Source organism: Lissotriton helveticus, chromosome 8, assembly GCF_964261635.1.
Source record: "Lissotriton helveticus chromosome 8, aLisHel1.1, whole genome shotgun sequence".
Lineage (NCBI taxonomy): Eukaryota > Metazoa > Chordata > Amphibia > Caudata > Salamandridae > Lissotriton > Lissotriton helveticus.
Window position 1 is genome coordinate 845,863,384 of NC_136069.1, and position 18,140 is coordinate 845,881,523.

Consider the following 18,140-nt stretch of genomic DNA (forward strand, 5'->3'; position numbering starts at 1 on the left):
AAGCTCAAATCCCAACAGCTGCACACCAATGTGAGAAGTTGGCCTGGTATATGATGTTCACTATTCTAGTGTGCACCTTGCACCAGTCTAAACAACCCTTATGGTGATGGTTGTAAAGTCAATCTTATAGACCAGCTATCCTAGTGGTAGCATGGACAAAGCAGTCTTAGGCTAAACTCAAGAGGGCGTGTGAAGCCAGCTGTTTTACCATATGTAACCCCTTTAATACCAAGTGAAAGGACACCACACAGTTTGTATATCAAAAAATATATGTATTTATTTCTAACACAATCCTCTGAACTCTTTATGAGGTTAGAGGCACCAGCACATAACAAGATACATAATTAAAATACAATAAGTTGCACAAAATACAGTAATGCCCTAGGGGCACTTCGAATCATATACTAAAATAGTGGTATAAGAACCACGTCACGAACAAAGGATAGGCCTAGGGCCTGGAGAATCGCTGGGGCTACGCTTTACTACCAAAGGATAGAGAGCAGGAGGCCCACGGGATGCGCGTGCAGTGTCTTTACATGCACGCAAGTTACCATAGAGTTAGAAAGGGAACGAAAGAATTGGAAACTAGTTCTTTTAGGACACTTCCGGATGGACTAGAGAAAAGCTACTTGAAACTAGGACACTAGGATAGTCAATACCCACAGGAGTACTGAAATACTTGTGTTACCTCACCCACAGGAAGCGGGTTCATAGGTATCAAAGTGTGTCGGGTTTCGTCGCTGATTCCTATGGAGCCTTAGAGAAAGATGCTGCAGGCGACCAGGAGAGAAGTATCCGGGTGGATCCAAGGGTGGATCGAGGATGAAGAGTACCTGAAAGCAGAGGGGACAGAGTCTGGGTCACTAGCCAGTGACCAGGATGGAACCAGGAAGGAACCAGGCGATGTCGCGAAGCAATCAGGTGATGTCGTGAAGCTTGTCTCTGCAGCCACGTGGACCAGGAGGTGTCGACGATGACCAGGCGCTGGATACGGACTGTCTCACAAAGGCTCTTGCTGTCGGCGGTGTTGGCTTCCGGATTGGAGTCAACAAGCCTTGGCAAAGGCAACCCACGCAGGAATCGAAGATGGCTTCTGGATCAGACCAGCAAGGTCCGATGGACTTCTGCTTTTCAGGGAAGCAGGTGCCAGTCTGGAGCAACCAGATCAGCAGTGAAAATCAAAGGGTTCATCGTCACAGAGGCCACTAGCCAACGGGCAAGTGACTGGACAGACGCGCCGAGCAGGAAAATGCAGAAGGGCCCCACGCAGAACTCGTGGAGTGTGGAGGGCTGATCTTCGGTGCAGTTGGTGCTCGGGGCTGGGGATTCTCAATCCCCAATGCACAACTTCAAGGGTGCCTCAGAAGTTGCACGGAAAGCAATTCGCTGGCTTTCCAAGATGGCCGGTCCCACGTCTCTCGTCGCCTCCACAGGTCTCAGCTCTGCTGTGACTGGGGATCGGGCTGTTGGAAGTCTGAAAGTCCAGGTCTTGTCAGGCTCTGTGCTCGGGCTCTGGCGGGAGCGTTGACAAAGCAAACCGTTGATCGCTTGGTGGTGCCTGCTTGCACAGGGTGGTCACTCCTTGACCACAAGGGAGATTCTTCAGTCGTCTTCTTGCAAAGTAGATCGTTGAAGGTCCAAAGTTTCGTTTCAAAGTTTCATTCAGGATTAATCTAAAGTCTTGGGACTCAGCTCCTACCTATATACCAAATTTAGGGGCTGGATTACCTGCTAGGTCCCTCCTATGGGTGGGACCCAGGAAGGGGGTGGTTACACCCCTTTCCCTTTGTCCAGTTTCGCGCCAGAGCTGGGGCTGGAGTGCCCCAGCACCGGTTTGAACTGGACTATGCATGGGACACCTTGTGTGCCCCAGGCAGTGTCTCATTTCATTCAGCCCTCCCTGCCCCAATACACTATAGCCTGTTTGGGGTGTTGCTAGCACCTCCCAAGACAGGAAACCTATTGTCCAAACCTTCCTCGCTGGAAGTACTCCCAGCAGCAGGAGGTCAGACTTATGTCTGTGGCAGCAGCATCCATTTAGTGATGCTGAGGCTCTGGTTAACTTTAACCGCGATTAGTAGGAACAACATGTCTTCTCCCTCTAGAAGGGTGGAATGCTACCCCCGTCGTTTGAACTGGCGAGGGGGTAGTATTCCAAAGCGTATGACATCTTACACGACATGTTTTGATAAAGCCAAACCAAAGTTAGCATTTAACCGCGAGGTTCACAATGCACTTAAGAGTATATGGTATGGCTATATCATAGAACAGCTATAAGGACATGGTTCCGAAAGCTGCAGACAGGCTTAGCTCATGCTAGAGCACCATCTCAAATAAAACCAAGCACTCTGCCCTCAGGATTGTTAAGGCCTGCCCATGGAGTGACTTATAGGTGCATATGTGTCTATATATAATGGTAGGTATAGGAATACTAGACCTAAGCAAGGGGTGATTACATGACCTTGCCCCACCAGCTGAGTGATCAGCCACTTGTGTCAGTTTGGATGGCCAGCCAGGGGTGGCATAAGATATGCTGCAGCCCCTGGTAGGCCTTGGGTGCACCTATGCCCTGGGTACCTATAGTACACTGTACAGGGACTCACAAGAGTGACCCAAATCCCAATTGGTGATGTGCCTAAAGTACATGATGAGGAATTTAGAGAGAGAACAGCAGGGCTGTGGGTCTGATTAGCAGGCCCACAGCCACATTAAGTCGAAAACCAGTGAAGCAAAAAGTAAAAAATGGGGTGACCATAGGAAAGCAGACCCTACTCTCCTACAGGTCCCATATGCCACTATCCATACATGGTAGATCAGCCATTTATAAGATGGTCTTGCTCCCCTGCTTATTGTACCAACTGCAGAATCACCCCTACCCGATTTCCCCTAGATGGTTCCGGCAGGTTAATGCTGCCTTGGGTCAATTTCTATGGGCCGGGGGAGCGGTAAGAGTTGCCTGGCAGACATGCATCCTTTCTATGTATTGTGGAGGGCTGGCGACCTCTGACATATTATCATACTACATGGCCTCACACTTGCTCGTCATGAATGAATGGGGTTTTGGGGTTAGAGATGACCCTGCTTATTCTGTTGAACAGCGTCTTATGGGGGGATCTCTCCCTACACACAAGTCTGTACTCTGCACCGATATGTAATTCCCTGCCGTCAGTTGCGAAGGTACTTTTCCAAATTTGCCAGGAGGCCTTGCGGAGGATGAGGTGGTGGAACACGCTGACACGGGAAATCCATATATGGAACAATGGCCGTTTGCCACAACTAGCTACTCTGCCAGAATTTCGAGGATGCGATAGCATTGGTATCTTTACCCTGGGGGATGTCATGAGGGGGCCGATCCTGAAGTCCTTTCAGGACCTACAAAAGAATTTCCAAATGCAGAGAACCCAATTCTATAAATATCTCCAGTTTCGACACGCCCTCTCCCCTAGCCTGGAGAGCTTGGAGTCACTGGCGGAGTTCAGCCCGATAGAAGCTTAGGTGCAAACGAGAGGAGGGGACCCTTATACATACAGTTTGGCACTGTCTTTTCCTTGTTACGGTTCTGGAAAGGGGTTGTGACCTGCCTCTCTGAGGTGTTGGGCTGGCACCTGCCCCACTCGCCGAAGCTGGTGCTCTTACATGTCATGGACGGGATTGGGGACAATATCTATAAACGTCATCTAATGTTGCTTGGGTTCACGCTGGCGAAAAGAGACATTGCTAGGGCATGGAAGGCACCAGCACCACCCTCAGTGTCTGCATGGAAGAAGGGACTGGACTTCTGCAAGGGTCTGGAGCTCCCCATTTTTACTGCAAGAGGGTGCCGCTTAAATATTTCAAAGTTTGGAAGCTATGGGTGGACAACCAAAGCTTGCTGCTGGAGCCGGTCTCTGCAGCAGGGCCCCTCAACCCAGTTTAATTCTACCCTGCTTGTGCAAGCCGTAGTTTCTTGCGTTTTCGTATAGTGCAGCGAGTGGTTGTGATGCATAATCCATTGCTGGGAGGTTCCTGGGAAGCTGTAAGTGCGACGGGGTGGCGTTGGGTAGGGGTTTTCATATGGTTTCTTTCATCTGTTGTTCTCTCCACATCTCCTTGACCTCATTCCGAAAAAGTCAAAGTCATGATGTTATATGCTTATTGTGCAGGCGTCTCTGGGTTACAGAGCCCTGCTTTATATGTGTCATTTGAGGAATAACATTTGTTTAAAAAAAAACATTGCAGAAATTGTGTTACATAACACAGGCTATTCTAAAAGCAACCTAAACTATTTCCTATTATCCTACATGCAAGGGGAAAAGATGTGTTATTGAACAATACATCTTTTAATAATGAATAGACAATATAGTTGTGTCTGCAGGCCGTAACAGTCTTGGGTTTTGAAACACACAAGAACATCTCTGGCACGCTTCCTCTGGAGAACATTAATTGATACAATGCAAATAAACACCACCATGGAAAAGATCACATTTATGTCTATTTTATGAAAAAGGAAAAGAACCGAATGCGGGAGAAATCATGCACACAGTGCAACTTTTAAAAGCCACGTTTTCTGTCAGTGCAACCAGACCAAAGGCCCAGTAAATTAGTTTTGTGACTTAGTTGTGCTACCCTAAGCACACAAAAATGAACATTACCATTTATTGTATTTCTTATGTTCATAATCCACTTAGTTACTGTTCTGGGTTGTCCATTCGGAGATATTTTGATCAAAGTTAATGGTCCTAACCAGTTATAGGTTAAAGAAAGCGATGGTGAGGAGTGACCTGCTGGGATTGACATTGTTAAGATCATCCCATATCTGATTATCATTCTGAGATGTCAAGAAGTGGCCGTGGTGTGTAGGTAGTCAGGACCTGCAACCGTGAACTAAATTAAAGTCCTGATATGCCTAGATTCATGCGTCAGATCTCTTCAGATACTCCTTGCCTATTCAGATGGTTATCAGTGTATTATTGTTGCACTGCAACATTTATATAGCGCCTACTACCCGTATGTGAGGTGCTTGCCTACATGAGCAGCATGCTACACCATGTATGGAGTTTGGTTGGGAGTGTGGTTTTTTGTGATCCTGTGTGGGAAATGTTTCCGTGTTTTGCATGAGGACCACTGGGGTGCGTTTATCCTATTATCGGACGCTGCGCTTAGCAATGTTATGGATGAAGAAGTGTGAGAGAACAGCTCTGCAGGTCACTGTGCCTCTTAGAACCGAGAAGAATTATATGCAAATCAGGCTTGGTCATTTTCCATTAGTAACAGTCAGTCTCAATAGCCAGGCCACGTTCCCTCTTGATGGGAACCCAAGTAACCTCAGACCACTGTTAGACTTTTTAACCTTATCATTGAGGTGCAGCTTAATACCTATGCACAGTGAGTGGCGCAACCAATGTATGGTTATAGCCGTGGCACTTAGGATGTCATTTAGGGTAACAAAGGGTATTATACATGATTTAATTCAGCTACTGATACTTACTCCTGGCTTCATTCCAGTCCATCATTTTCTCTGCTCACAACGTCACTCCAGACTGGGAACAATGATATGCAAATCAGCCGAGGCTCTGCCCAAACAGGTAAAGTCCATCTTGAACTGCCAAGCTATGTACCTGCTGAAAAGGGATGCAAGCAATCCCAGACCAATTTCAGCCTTATTCGGCCTCATTAGTGAGGTTCAGTTTAGTTCCTTTGACACAGTGAACTATGAGACTCCATCTGAAGATAACTCCACAATGCAGCAGCTGAATTTCAAGAACCATCATCTGAACCTTTTAACTTACAAAAGTCATTAAAGACATACAAACTGTACCCAAGACATGCTTTATCATGTTTAGGTTAATAGTTGCAAATTGGAAAACATTCATTCAGCCACCCAGCCACAGGTTCACTATCCAGCCATGCTCCTCCATCCACTCACTCACACATTCATTCATCAACCGAGTTGTCTGTTTACTCACCTATCCATTGACTTATTAAAACCCATACACACAAGCACACCATGAATAAATAAACATTTTGAAGTAAGCTTGCACGCTTACCTTTCTGAATGCACACAAGTTTGTAGTAGAAGAGCCAACAAGAGCTTGAAACAATGTGCCAGAGGCACCCCAGCAATGTACACAACATTCCAGAGTTGGATTCCAGAACTAGAAGCAATAACATAGAGTTGGACTCAAGAGCTGGATACATTACTAGTGAATTGGCATCCACAACTGGACACAATGTCTTCAAGGTAAAGCATTGAGAACTCCACATAATACTCAGGATGGGACTTACACTCTACAGGACCAAGAAAGTTAATTCTCAGAAATTTGACACATATGGAATATGCCACTGCTAGAAGTAGTAGCAATACTGCACTTCAGCTATCAAGAATTGAACAGAATACTCCAGATGTGCCTTCAGGCACTTGTCAAAATACTCAAGATGTGGTTTCCGGAAATAGACACAACATGATATATGTTTTCTCAAGAACTTTATGCAATACTCTAGTGTTATGTTATGTTATGAACTTATATCGCGCACGAATCTCCGGGGGCATCTCGGCGCTTTCCTCAGTCACAGCTGGAGAGCGGAATGGCAGGACAGAAATTAGGGCAACTAAAACAGGTGACCTTCAGAACTGGACAATCCACTTATGATATGACCTACAGAACTGGACACAGCTTACCAGATTGTAGATCTATTTCTTTACATAATTATTTAAATGAGACCCCCAAATATGAACACATAAATAAGGCATTCACAACTGGACACATTTGGGATTGGTCTAGAGAAGTGAGCACAGTAATACATGTGCTGCTTTACTAGTAATTGTAGTAACATGTACACTTCCGATAGGTGACTAACCTCTCTTCTTCTCTGATAATAGTTCACCCATTGCACCCCTTTTTTTTACAAATTCTATTGGTCTCCTTGTGGCTTAGTCATGTTAGTTACCCATTTTAGCAAAAGGAGGACCCTAAAAAGCCTTGTGGCGACGGAAGGTTGCACTGCAGCTGCCTGTGTTATACACATGGGGGATGCTAGACTAGCTGCCAGGAACTAATGGTCCAGGCAAACTGTGCAGTCAGATCCCTGCCACCAAATTCCAAGGGCAGACTTAGGTAAAGTGTTCTTATTGTATTTGTTTCCCATATCTGAAGTTCAAGTTTGCCGAAGATGACTGCCTAGTTTTCGCTACATACAGATGTAAACGCAACCCCCTGCATGTAGTTGTTATGTGTACTGCCAAATATTGTACTTTTGCAACCTGTGCTGAACCCATTCTGTATCAGGAATTCTTCAACTGTTGATGTCTGTACAGCTTCCAAGTACCTCTTTTTGCTGCCTGACCCCTTTAGCCAGTTGCGGCCTTTTAACTAACAGCATTTTGTTTGCTTGTGGTGAAGCTGGGGCCATATTTTCAATATCATAGAGAAACTCCAAGTCCCAGAATTGTATTTCTGTGGGCTAAAATACATTGATGGGGCGGGGGGGGAGGGTGTGCCAGCTGGGTGCAGTAGTATCTGTCGAAAATACCCAGCATACACCACCATCAGCTAACACAAGCAGCACTACCATGAAGGCCAACAATGGCACACGCCAGCTGGACTCCTGAAAAGGGTGAAACATTGCTGTAAAGACTAAGGGTCGTTCGCTAGGCTACGGTGGGCCTGGACAGCGCGGCGATGGATAAAGTTGAAAAAATGTATTTTATAAATAAAAAACAGTAATTGTATAAATAAAGCACTGCTGTTTTTTGATGTATTGATATAGTGAAGGGACCACCCAGGGAGCTTATTATAGCCCATGTTGAAGAGATACAGGTCGAGTGGGAGTGCTCTTGTAGCGTTGTTTCAATTTCTTGTTTGTTTCCCCCTTCTCCCAGACCTAAATTATAATTTTAGGGGGTACCTTTTGTATATTATATATAACCAACCACGAGAATAGCCATTAATAACTGCCTTTCCGACCCCCCAGCAATCTCGAGGGGCATGCGGCAAGGTTGTCCACTCTCCTTATTTTGTTTTCCTTCCCTTTGGAGCACTTGGCTATAAAATGACACCCAATCTATGCGGACATGTGCTTCGATATACATTACACCCTATTCTGATATTGCTCTACGCGGATGATATGACCCTCCACTAACAGTGGGAGGGAGGGGGGGAGGCTTTTCCCCCCTGGCGTCCACCTGAAGTGGTGCAATGGCTCAGTGAAATATCCGGGGTGTCGGTTAACTAGAACAGGTTAATAGTAATAAAGATTGGGGCACACAGAGGTCTGCATTCTGTAACAATCAAAAATAGTCCATCTGTTTTGTTTGGACTATCTTTCCACTCTTTCTTTCAGATAGAAAATAGAACGTTTTCTTAAAATAACCCTCAACCACCAAGGTTTCACTTGGCATTCTTCATCATAGGGTTCTTCCCGTCCTGCTGCCGAATGGAGTGAGCTGTGATCAACGAATATGTGGAAGCACTTTTGGTCATATACTATGAAGAGTTGGGAGGTATAAGAGTGGGAGGGTCTTATCTAATGTGACACTGGAGTTAAAAATACCTGGAGTTAAAAATACCCGGCTAAGTAGGGTAAAAAAAATATTCAGACCTTTAGCTGGTATGGTTAAAAAAAGGGGAATTGGAAAGCACTCCCACGTATTCGTTGGTCGCAGCACGCCCCGTTCTGCAGCGGGCGGGGAAGAACCCTATGATGAAGCATGACACCAAGGGAAATCTTGGTGGTTGAGGGTTATTTTAAGAAAACGTTCTGTTTTCTATCCGAAAGAAAGAGTGGAAAGATAGTATAAACAACACCGAGGTACTCTTTTAGCTAGAACAGGAACATGGTAATCAGAGGCAACTATGGCAGTACGGTCAACAACATTCAAGACAAGGTGTCCAGGTGGGTCACTCTCCCTTTAACATTGGCTGACAGGATAGGGCTTATAAAAACGGTACTGATGCCCCAGCTGCTCTACCTGTTTATCACTATCCCACTGCAATTTACCAGGTGCTTCCTCCATCGTATTCGATCTCAGTTCTTAAAATTAATCTGGGCCAACAGAACGCCACAACTAGGGTAGGAGACAATTACATTGCCATTTCACCAAGGGGGGTTTGAGGCTCCCGACCCAGAACTGTACTAGAGCTGCGCACAAGCACATTATGCGTATTACTAGTATCCCCACACATAGCAATCGAGACGGATGCAATGGCACCCGTATCTCTAAGAGCACTTATATAGGTGGTACACTACCCAGGTATGCACTAATTATATCCACAGTAAACTGCATACTCAGGGGCATGGACCGAGCTAGGCAGACGAGAAGACCTGGAAGTGCTATATTCACGCTCACTTCCACTTTGCTAACACCCACGAATTCCGGTTTCACAAGAACCAAACAAATGCAAAAAGAACAATTGATGGACAGAATGCAGAACAGTGTCATACATTCAACTCAGTACAGAGATCTGGGCCTAAATCCATCGGTTTTTTGCTCACCATGCCATTCTACTTTGGACCCAGCCAGATGCAAATCGGTCTTGATCCTGCGCCCAATGGGAACAGTCCACCCCGAACTGCCAGGACAGGTCCTCCCTGGACTAGAAAAAAGCATCCTAGGACTGGTTTCAGAATTCAGCCCTCATCAGCCAGGATAGCTTGACTCCAGTGGCATGGAGAGCACGGGACCCACGTCTGGGCATATCCGTCTCACTCAGGGTGACAAATGCAAAAGGAACAATCGATGGACAGAATGCAGAACAATGTCATACATTCACCTCAGTAGAGAGCTGGGCCTAAATCCATCATTCTTTTGCTCATCATGCCATTCCACTTTGGACCCAGCCATATGCAAATCAGTCTTGATCCTGCGCCCAATAGGAGCAGTCCAGCCCGAACTACCAGGCCAGGTCCTCCCGGGACTGGAAACAAGCATCCTAGGTCCGGTTTCAGGCTTTCAGCCCTCATCAGCCAGGATAGCTTGATTCCAGTGGCATGGAGAGCACAGGACCCACGTCTGGGCCTTCCCGTCCCACTCGGGATTACAAATGCAAAAAGAACAATTGATGGACAGAATGCAGAACAATGTCATACATTCACCTCAGTACAGATATCTGGACCTAAAGCCATTGTTTTCTGCTCACCATGCCATTCCACTTTGGACCCAGCCATATGCAAATCAGTCTTGATACTGCGCCCAATGGGAACAGTCCAGGCCGAACTGCCAGTCCAGGTCTTCCCTGGACTGGAAACAAGCATCCTAGGACAGGTTTCGGGCTTTCAGCCCTCATCAGCCAGGAAAGCTTGACTCCAGTGGCATGGAGAGCACGGGACTCACATCTGGGCATACCCGTCCCACTCGGGATGACAATTGCAAAAAGAACAATTGATGGACAGAATGCAGAACAATGTCATCCATTCACTTCAGTACAGAGATCTGGGCCTAAATCCATCGTTGTTTTGCTCACCATGCCATTCCACTTTGGACCCAGCCATATGCAAATCAGTCTTGATCCTGCGCCCAATGGGAACAGTCCAGCCCGAACTGCCAGGCCAGGATGATGGATTCAACCAGATCTGTGACTGGGGGTGGGTGTTTGAAAATTTTCAGCACTCCGCCCATCATCTCCTTGTTTTTGCTTCACACAAGAACCAAAAGCATTCCCGCTGCATGACTGGGGAGCTGGTAACATGGTGATATCTATAAGTCAATTAGAGGTTTCTGAGCCTGGACAACTTTCCAAATGCAGTATCGGCCCACCCCTTTGGGCACTCTCCGATATTACTACCTAAAGAGTGCATTGGGAGTGCTGGGGCTGCAGTTCCCCAAAGAACGGCTGCCCTGCAGAGCACTGGACACACTCCTCATTACCACCTCGACATCACAGCTGATCACTAACCTTTATTGGGGAGCATCAAAGATCGTGAAAATAGAAGGAGATGGGGGCTTGAGAATCCAGAAAAAATGTGTACTTTTTACTCTACCCACACTGCCATGATATCACCGAGCACTAGGTTTCATACCGTACGCTATAAAATTCATAAACAAGCATACTACAACCCAGTTTTGCCTCATAGCGTGGTGGTCTCACGGAAGAAACAAAAGTGGCTAGATGCAGCAAACTCGGGCCTAACCTTTTGCACTTAGCGTGGTCCTGTCTAGCTGTCTGTGCATACTGGGGGGGCCTACGGGGGGAGAGGCTACTGACTCTACTTTCCACTGTGATAGCTTATGAGGTGCCTGTAGACCAAAATGTCACTGTGCTGGGGAGGGTATGGGACATTCCAATGACCTACCGCCAGTATGCTGCTTTAGTCCTACTGCCACTGGAGTCAAGCTAGCCTGGCTGATGAGGGGGGAAACCCCAAAACCAGTCTTATGATGCCTGTTTCCAGGTCAGGGAGGACCTGGCTTGGCACTGAGCCCTACTGCAGGCACATAGGCGGGAGCTTGCTTTTGGGGCAGAGGACGATCACTGACACAAGAACTGGATTCAGTCACTGGCCTACTGTAACAAAGAGTTTGAGAAATATGGCATGGTGCTTCCACTGTCTTCCCTGCCAAGGGATATTTGGGGCCCCCTCAGAACTTTCCTACTGACGACAGCCAAATGATACACCATGACACCGTAGCGGTGACCTGCGACACTTACGGTCAGTTATAGAGATTGTTGTTTTGGGTAACATCTACGGATGAGCCTTCACAGGCTTCCATTTCACCCACGAGACAGAGATACACATATACTGCTTGTGACTACTGATTATGATCCAGTGGTCCTTCTTCTATGCTTTTCTGTTAATGCTGGTACCTTTCTGGTGGCTTGGTTGTATGTTTCTGGATTTCCACTATCAATTAAACCTTAAATAAATTCATTAAAAAAATGTAATTAAATACATTGGCAAGTGTTACACATACAACAGGGTCCATGTGGCAGTCATGTACCTGTTCGATGCATTCAAAGCATGCTTGCATTTATTCTGCTCACACACCACCTTTACAGTGCCTGTTAATTACATTTTCTACAACATCCCATTGCAGAAAGTATTTTTTCCCCCAACTGTTATCTCCGGCTTATCTAATTATCCTTTCTTTCATCATTTATGCTTTCTCTCTGATATAGGTTGTAAGTGCTATATACATGCAAGTACAAAACAACATATAACCCACACAAAATGGATATAACAGTCAAGCTACCCATGTAGACAAACGCTCCAGAAGCGGTACAAAAAGGGGTGGTGATGGACGGAGCATCTGAATCAATCAAACACTCACACCCAGTCAAAAGATCTGGGTTTATTCCATCACCGTTCTTTAGCCCACTCTGCCACCCCAGTTCAGACATGGCTATATGCAAATCAGTCTGACCCTGTGCCTCATGGGAACAGCCCAGACCGAACTGCCAAGCCATGCCTTCCCTGGACCGTAAACAAGCTTCTGAGGACCGGTTTCTGGCATTCCAGCCGCCTTCAGCCCGGCTTGCTTGAATCCAGTGGCAAAGGAAGCAAGGGACTCACGTCTGAGCAACCCAGATCTTTTGATTGGGTGTGAGTGTTTGATTGATTCAGATGCTCCGTCCATCACCACCCCCTTTTGTACCGCTTTTGGCCGCCATAAGTGTGGCAGGGTATGCTCAGATGTGAGTCCCTTGCTCACTTTGCCACTGGATTCAAGCAAGCCGGGCTGAAGACGGCTGGAATGCCAGAAACCGGTCCTTGGAAGCTTGTTTCCTGTCCAGGGAAGACATGGCTTGGCAGTTCGGACTGGACTGTTCCCATGAGGCACAGGGTCAGACTGATTTGCATATAGCCATGTCTGAACTGGGGTGGCAGAGTGGGCTAAAGAACGGTGATAGATTAAACCCAGATCTTTTGACTGGGTGTGAGTGTTTGATTGATTCAGATGCTACGTCCATCACCACCCCCTTTTGTACCGACAAACGCTCCAGAGCCTGCGGCGGCTGGCTCACGTAAGCGCGGTGAGACGGGGCAGGGCACGGCAAGGAGAGAAGCCGACAGATGACGGAATAGATATTATTGATTTATTTCATTATGCCTATTCCGTCTGTCGACTTCCCTCGCCCCGCCCACGCCCAACCCCACCGCGTTTACCTGTTCCCGCCGCCGCCGTCCAGAGCCCCACATGGGATAGTGATCACTATGTAAAATTTGCAATACAATTAATCTTTATAAATAAATCTGCTCTAGCACACCGTTCATGGCTATTCATGTAGTTACTGGAATGGGCTAATACTTACTTCTCAATACTTAGGGTCCTGGTTAGAAGTGCCTTGATAATGGTTTGTTTCCACAGGCAATTGCAAATGGTGCAATTTATATTGCATCAGGTAATTACTGTATTAAACTTGCAAAAATGTAATGGGTGGAAAATGCCCCCAAAAAACTGGGATGTATAGATTTGGTATGGTAGGCACGATCATTTGCAGGTTGTACCCCATTTCCAGTGAAAACTCATGGTAGGTGAAATTGTTGCAACTTATAAATTCTGCATCCAGCAGCGTTAGATTTTGTCAGGTGCAATACATTCTATTTACCCCTCCAGGGCACTCTTTATCAGGCCCTTAAGGACACTTAAGTTAAATTGGACCCATCTTCGTTAAGTGATGCCCTCATCCAAATGACTATAGTGATCTTTAGCTATCAGCAGGTATCTTGTAAGGTCATATCACGAAGCCTCTGAGCATGTGCCCCTTAGTTCCAATTCATTGGTCTTGAACTGAAAATGTTCTCTTAGTAACTATAATATTTAATCATGTACACAGCGATCTTCTGCAACCCCATACATTTCACTCATTTCAGTAACTCGACCACACCCTAATTGTCATATTGATGCTCTACCACCTTTTCATCTTTAACCATAATACACCTGGTTCCCAAGTATGGCTATCCTCTGATATTCAGTCTCGGTGGCGGCTCCTCTGCTGAGACGGAGGAGAGTTGCCCCACTGCTTTTAGCAGTTGAATTGAAGGAAAAATAAAATGATAGTAACTGGACATTAGTATCATTTTATTTGTTCCTGCATCTTTGCGGGTCAGGTCTTCTCTGCTCTCAGAGCAGAGGAAGGAGTGGTGGCACTCTGTAAAGTGCGCCTGAATGTTCGACCGGCCCTCCCGGGCCAGCCAAACGGTCATGCGCACATTGGATGTTCTCCATGAAGGCTGCATTACAGCCTGCATGGAGAACATGCCCAGGCCCCCATTCTGGCCACAGGAAATGGGAGACCCACCGTCTCCAGCCCCAGTGGTAAAGAGCCTGGGTATTAAAATAGATGCTAAAATCTCGCTAAACCAAGTGTCCACCGTGATTGGGACCTGCGTGGGTCTGCTGAGGCAGTTAAGGAAATGATCACCCCTCCTTTCATTTTCCACCATGTGGACGGTGGTGACTGCATTGATCATGTTGCGACTTGATAATGGTAATGCGCTTTACATTGGGCTACCGGATAAGTTGCTAGGCAAGCTACAGGTTGTGATGAATGATGCAGCCAGGCTTATCTTTAGGCTCGCCAGAGGCACACTCCCCTGCTGCAAAAACGTCACTGGCTCCCAGTCAAACAGAGGGCTAGATTCAAGGGCCTATGTTTTGCCCACAAGGCCAAGTATGGACAGGCCCCAGGATACATCAAAGAGCGCCTCGGGAAATACATCCCCAGCCGCACCGTACGGTCATCCGCGGATGGCCAGCTAGCCTGCCTACGGTTTAACCACACGACTAAAGGAGGGCAAGACTTCTCTGTCCTCATCCCGTTACTTTGAAATAAGTTGCCAGGCCACCCCGGTTCGAACCAGCCCTTCCCCCTTTCAGGAAGAACCTGAAGACCCTCCTCTTCACTGAGGCCTGGGCATAACGCAGACTAATCAGGGGATAGCATTCACTCGTGGGGGCTGTGGCTATTCTCTTTCAGCGCTAAGAAACCTGTCAGTATTAATCGCTCTACAAATCACAATTAACATTAACAATAACATTCCCCATCTGAGCGCTGAACCACAGTGCATTGCAGCATTGTAATTGGTCAGGGGAGTCTGGGTGCTTACCAATCACAACGCTACATTGCAACATTGTGATTGGTCATGGGAGCCTGGCTGCTTCCTCTTTTGGCTGGAAGAGAGGGACGATGACGACAAGGGATGACGCGGAGAGACGAAGAAGGTACAATGTCTTTTATTTGTCTTTACCCCCGCCCGCCTCGCCACTCCCACCCATGCCAGCGGCTACTGAGTCTCATACAAATGTATTTCTGCGGTTATCGGCTTACCAGTTCCAGTACTGTCATCAACATGCTCTTAACAGCTGTACCACCTTTAGAGTGCAGTTATCTGGAAGGTGTCAGTGGTAACACAAAAAACAGAAAGGCTTCTGGTGAAATCAAGAGAAGCATTTCCTTAGAAAAATGAAAGCAGGAATGCTAAGGAGAAGCCTCCCTTTAGACCTGCCTTTGATGTTTTTTAGGAATGTGGTAATGTGAGCTCACACAGGGAATGGACACCACAGGAACACAAAGTGAAAGTAGGCTGGTCTAATGGTGCAGTCTACTTTCACTTTTGATTGGTAAGAGGGGCATAACTTTTTTCCCCCCGAGCACAGATCTCTGCAGCGGAGTCTGTTTTGGAAAAGGCGACAATCTCTTTTTTCCAGCACTGCATTTCCCTAGAGCAACCCTTGTCCTTCACTAAACACCAGGGACGGGCCAGTTCCCCTCCCTCCCGATACAATACCGTTTTTATGCCCCCCTATAAGTGGCAGATTGTGGGATTTGCCCACAATCTGTCCTACAGGGAGTAGAAAGCTGCTGGACAACAAGGATTTCTGCATGATGCAAAATAAATGGAGTGGGAATGCCTCTCTCTGGCTTAAGGCCATGACACCACAGCAAAAGGGGCAATAAGTCTTACTGCCCCTATAGGACAGTATGACCCCAATGTCCCATGTCCCTAGTTGGATAAGAAGCCCACTCGACACCAGAGATTTCTTTTTGTGGGGCCAGTGGCATAAACGTGGTGGGGCGATGTACCCAGGCATTGGGTTTTGCTCTTATTCCAGAATGGGCCCAACCGTATTTCTGCCCTTCCCCTATGATAGAGTTAGATAAGAAGAGTTTACTTAAAATTCAAACCGTTAAATGCCACCATGTTAGGCTAAAATATCATAGCTGTTTACAAAGTATTGTTACAGTAGGTGTATATTTTCTGTTATTAACTCCAACTGTAGAAAATATGTAGTTTGAATAGACATGAATATAATACAACTCTAGTTTTCAGGAGAATAGAATGGCCAGGGTATATAATTCAAAGTGGTCTGAGTGAAAATATATCAAAGAAGTCCATCAATCTTGCTGCTTCAGATAGCAATTATTGTATTTAATTGTCCAATATACAAATACACTGTGATAGTAATCTAACAATTGTTTTCACAGATATATTGCATGACTCAAAAAAGTAGACATCCAGCCAAATCATGGATTGTGATATAATTGCTTCTTCAGGGCTCATTTGACTAATTTGCCGTTGGTACCAACCTCTCAGATCTCCTTGACAATTCAATTTGAAAATGGTAGACCAGACCTCACAATATTATTATCTAGCTGACATACCTAGGGTAGATGGCCCTTGGACCCTATTCACCTTCCTGTGGGCATGTTGGTAATATGCTTATCAAGCTCTACGTCTGCTCACTCGGCTAAAAGGATGGCTGGAAGGTCAGGAACATGGCCAAGCTCAGAGTAACCCAACAAGACAAGTGATGGGAGAGGTTTCAAACCCAACCTGGCTGATGCGACCCGAAGTACTGAATGCTTCCAGAAATTAACACTCATCCTCTGGCAGGTCTATCTTCTGCTCTCAAGAATAAACCGTAAGTTGTACAAAGAATTCTAGTAGCAATCAGAGTAGTAAAATGATAAAGACTAGGATTTCACTTAACAAGTTTCATTGCTTTTGGCAATCTCGATAATCCTGAAACACACGTCAGCTAAGATCCTTGCTTCCACTGAATTCCTTGTTTTTCAATTGATCTTTTCAAAGGCATAGATGAACATTGAATATTAGGACCACAACAAGCTACAATTATAGTGCTTGATTTCATAAGCAGCAATTTACATCACTATAGTTAGGACATTGGATCCTGCTCTAAGGTTTTGCTTCTGTGGTCTTTATAATAATGCATAACTGTCATTAGGGTAAGGCTCCTTTTTACCTCACCTTCCTCAGGTACAAGAGGAGAATTCATTCTTCCCTCTTCCTTGAAGGCATATGTCTCTACTTCTTCTTATCCTCAATCTGTGATGTCAACCTGCCTCTTTTATCGTGGGTCATTGCTGGGATCAGAGCTAGGTAATGTAAATGAACACTTACTGAATACCTTTCAAGCTGTTCCTTGGAGGAGGATCTACCCTTTCTCTAAGAGAAAGAGATGTACTGGAAAGAGATTGCCTTCGCTATTAGAACCCCATCTGGACTTTACTTTTCTTTGAGCTCATGTTCCATGAGGCACTCAATACAAACCCGATGAAGCCAACAGATGTAGGTGAAACGGTGTGTAGTCACTACCCAGCAGTATGCTTTTAATGGAATGAAAGGACCTTGAGAAAAACCATGGATATGGGTAAACATTGAAGGTTGGCGCTATGCGTGTGTCAGTGTGTGAGCCCTATGCTTTTAACATATTATGTGTACATCTTCGTACCTGCTTTGACTAAGGAACCATGTTTGATGCCTGAAGAACTAGTAGAACATTTTGAGTTTGGAGATTCAATACTGCTGGGATGACAAAGTGCTGTGAGGGCACTACTGAATATAGACACCAACAATATTGTGGCATACTAATATCAAGGACAGTATATCAAGTGACAAAATATCAACAGATAAGTGCATATAGGGAAGTACAGATTTACTATTCCTAACTCCACATCTACGTATCTTGAAGATATATGGGCTGCACAGGTATATATGTGGAGTGAGATATAAAACATCTAGACTTGTCAATATTTTATTTTTGATATTCTCAATCATCAAAATTATTGATTCAATATTAAGAGGACACACCGTTGTAAATCCCCCATTCACCAGGAGAGTATCTTGGTGCTGAATAACAGGTGTTTATTACTACTCAATGGCACTCTTTATATTTATCTGAGAAGCATTAAAAGGCTTTA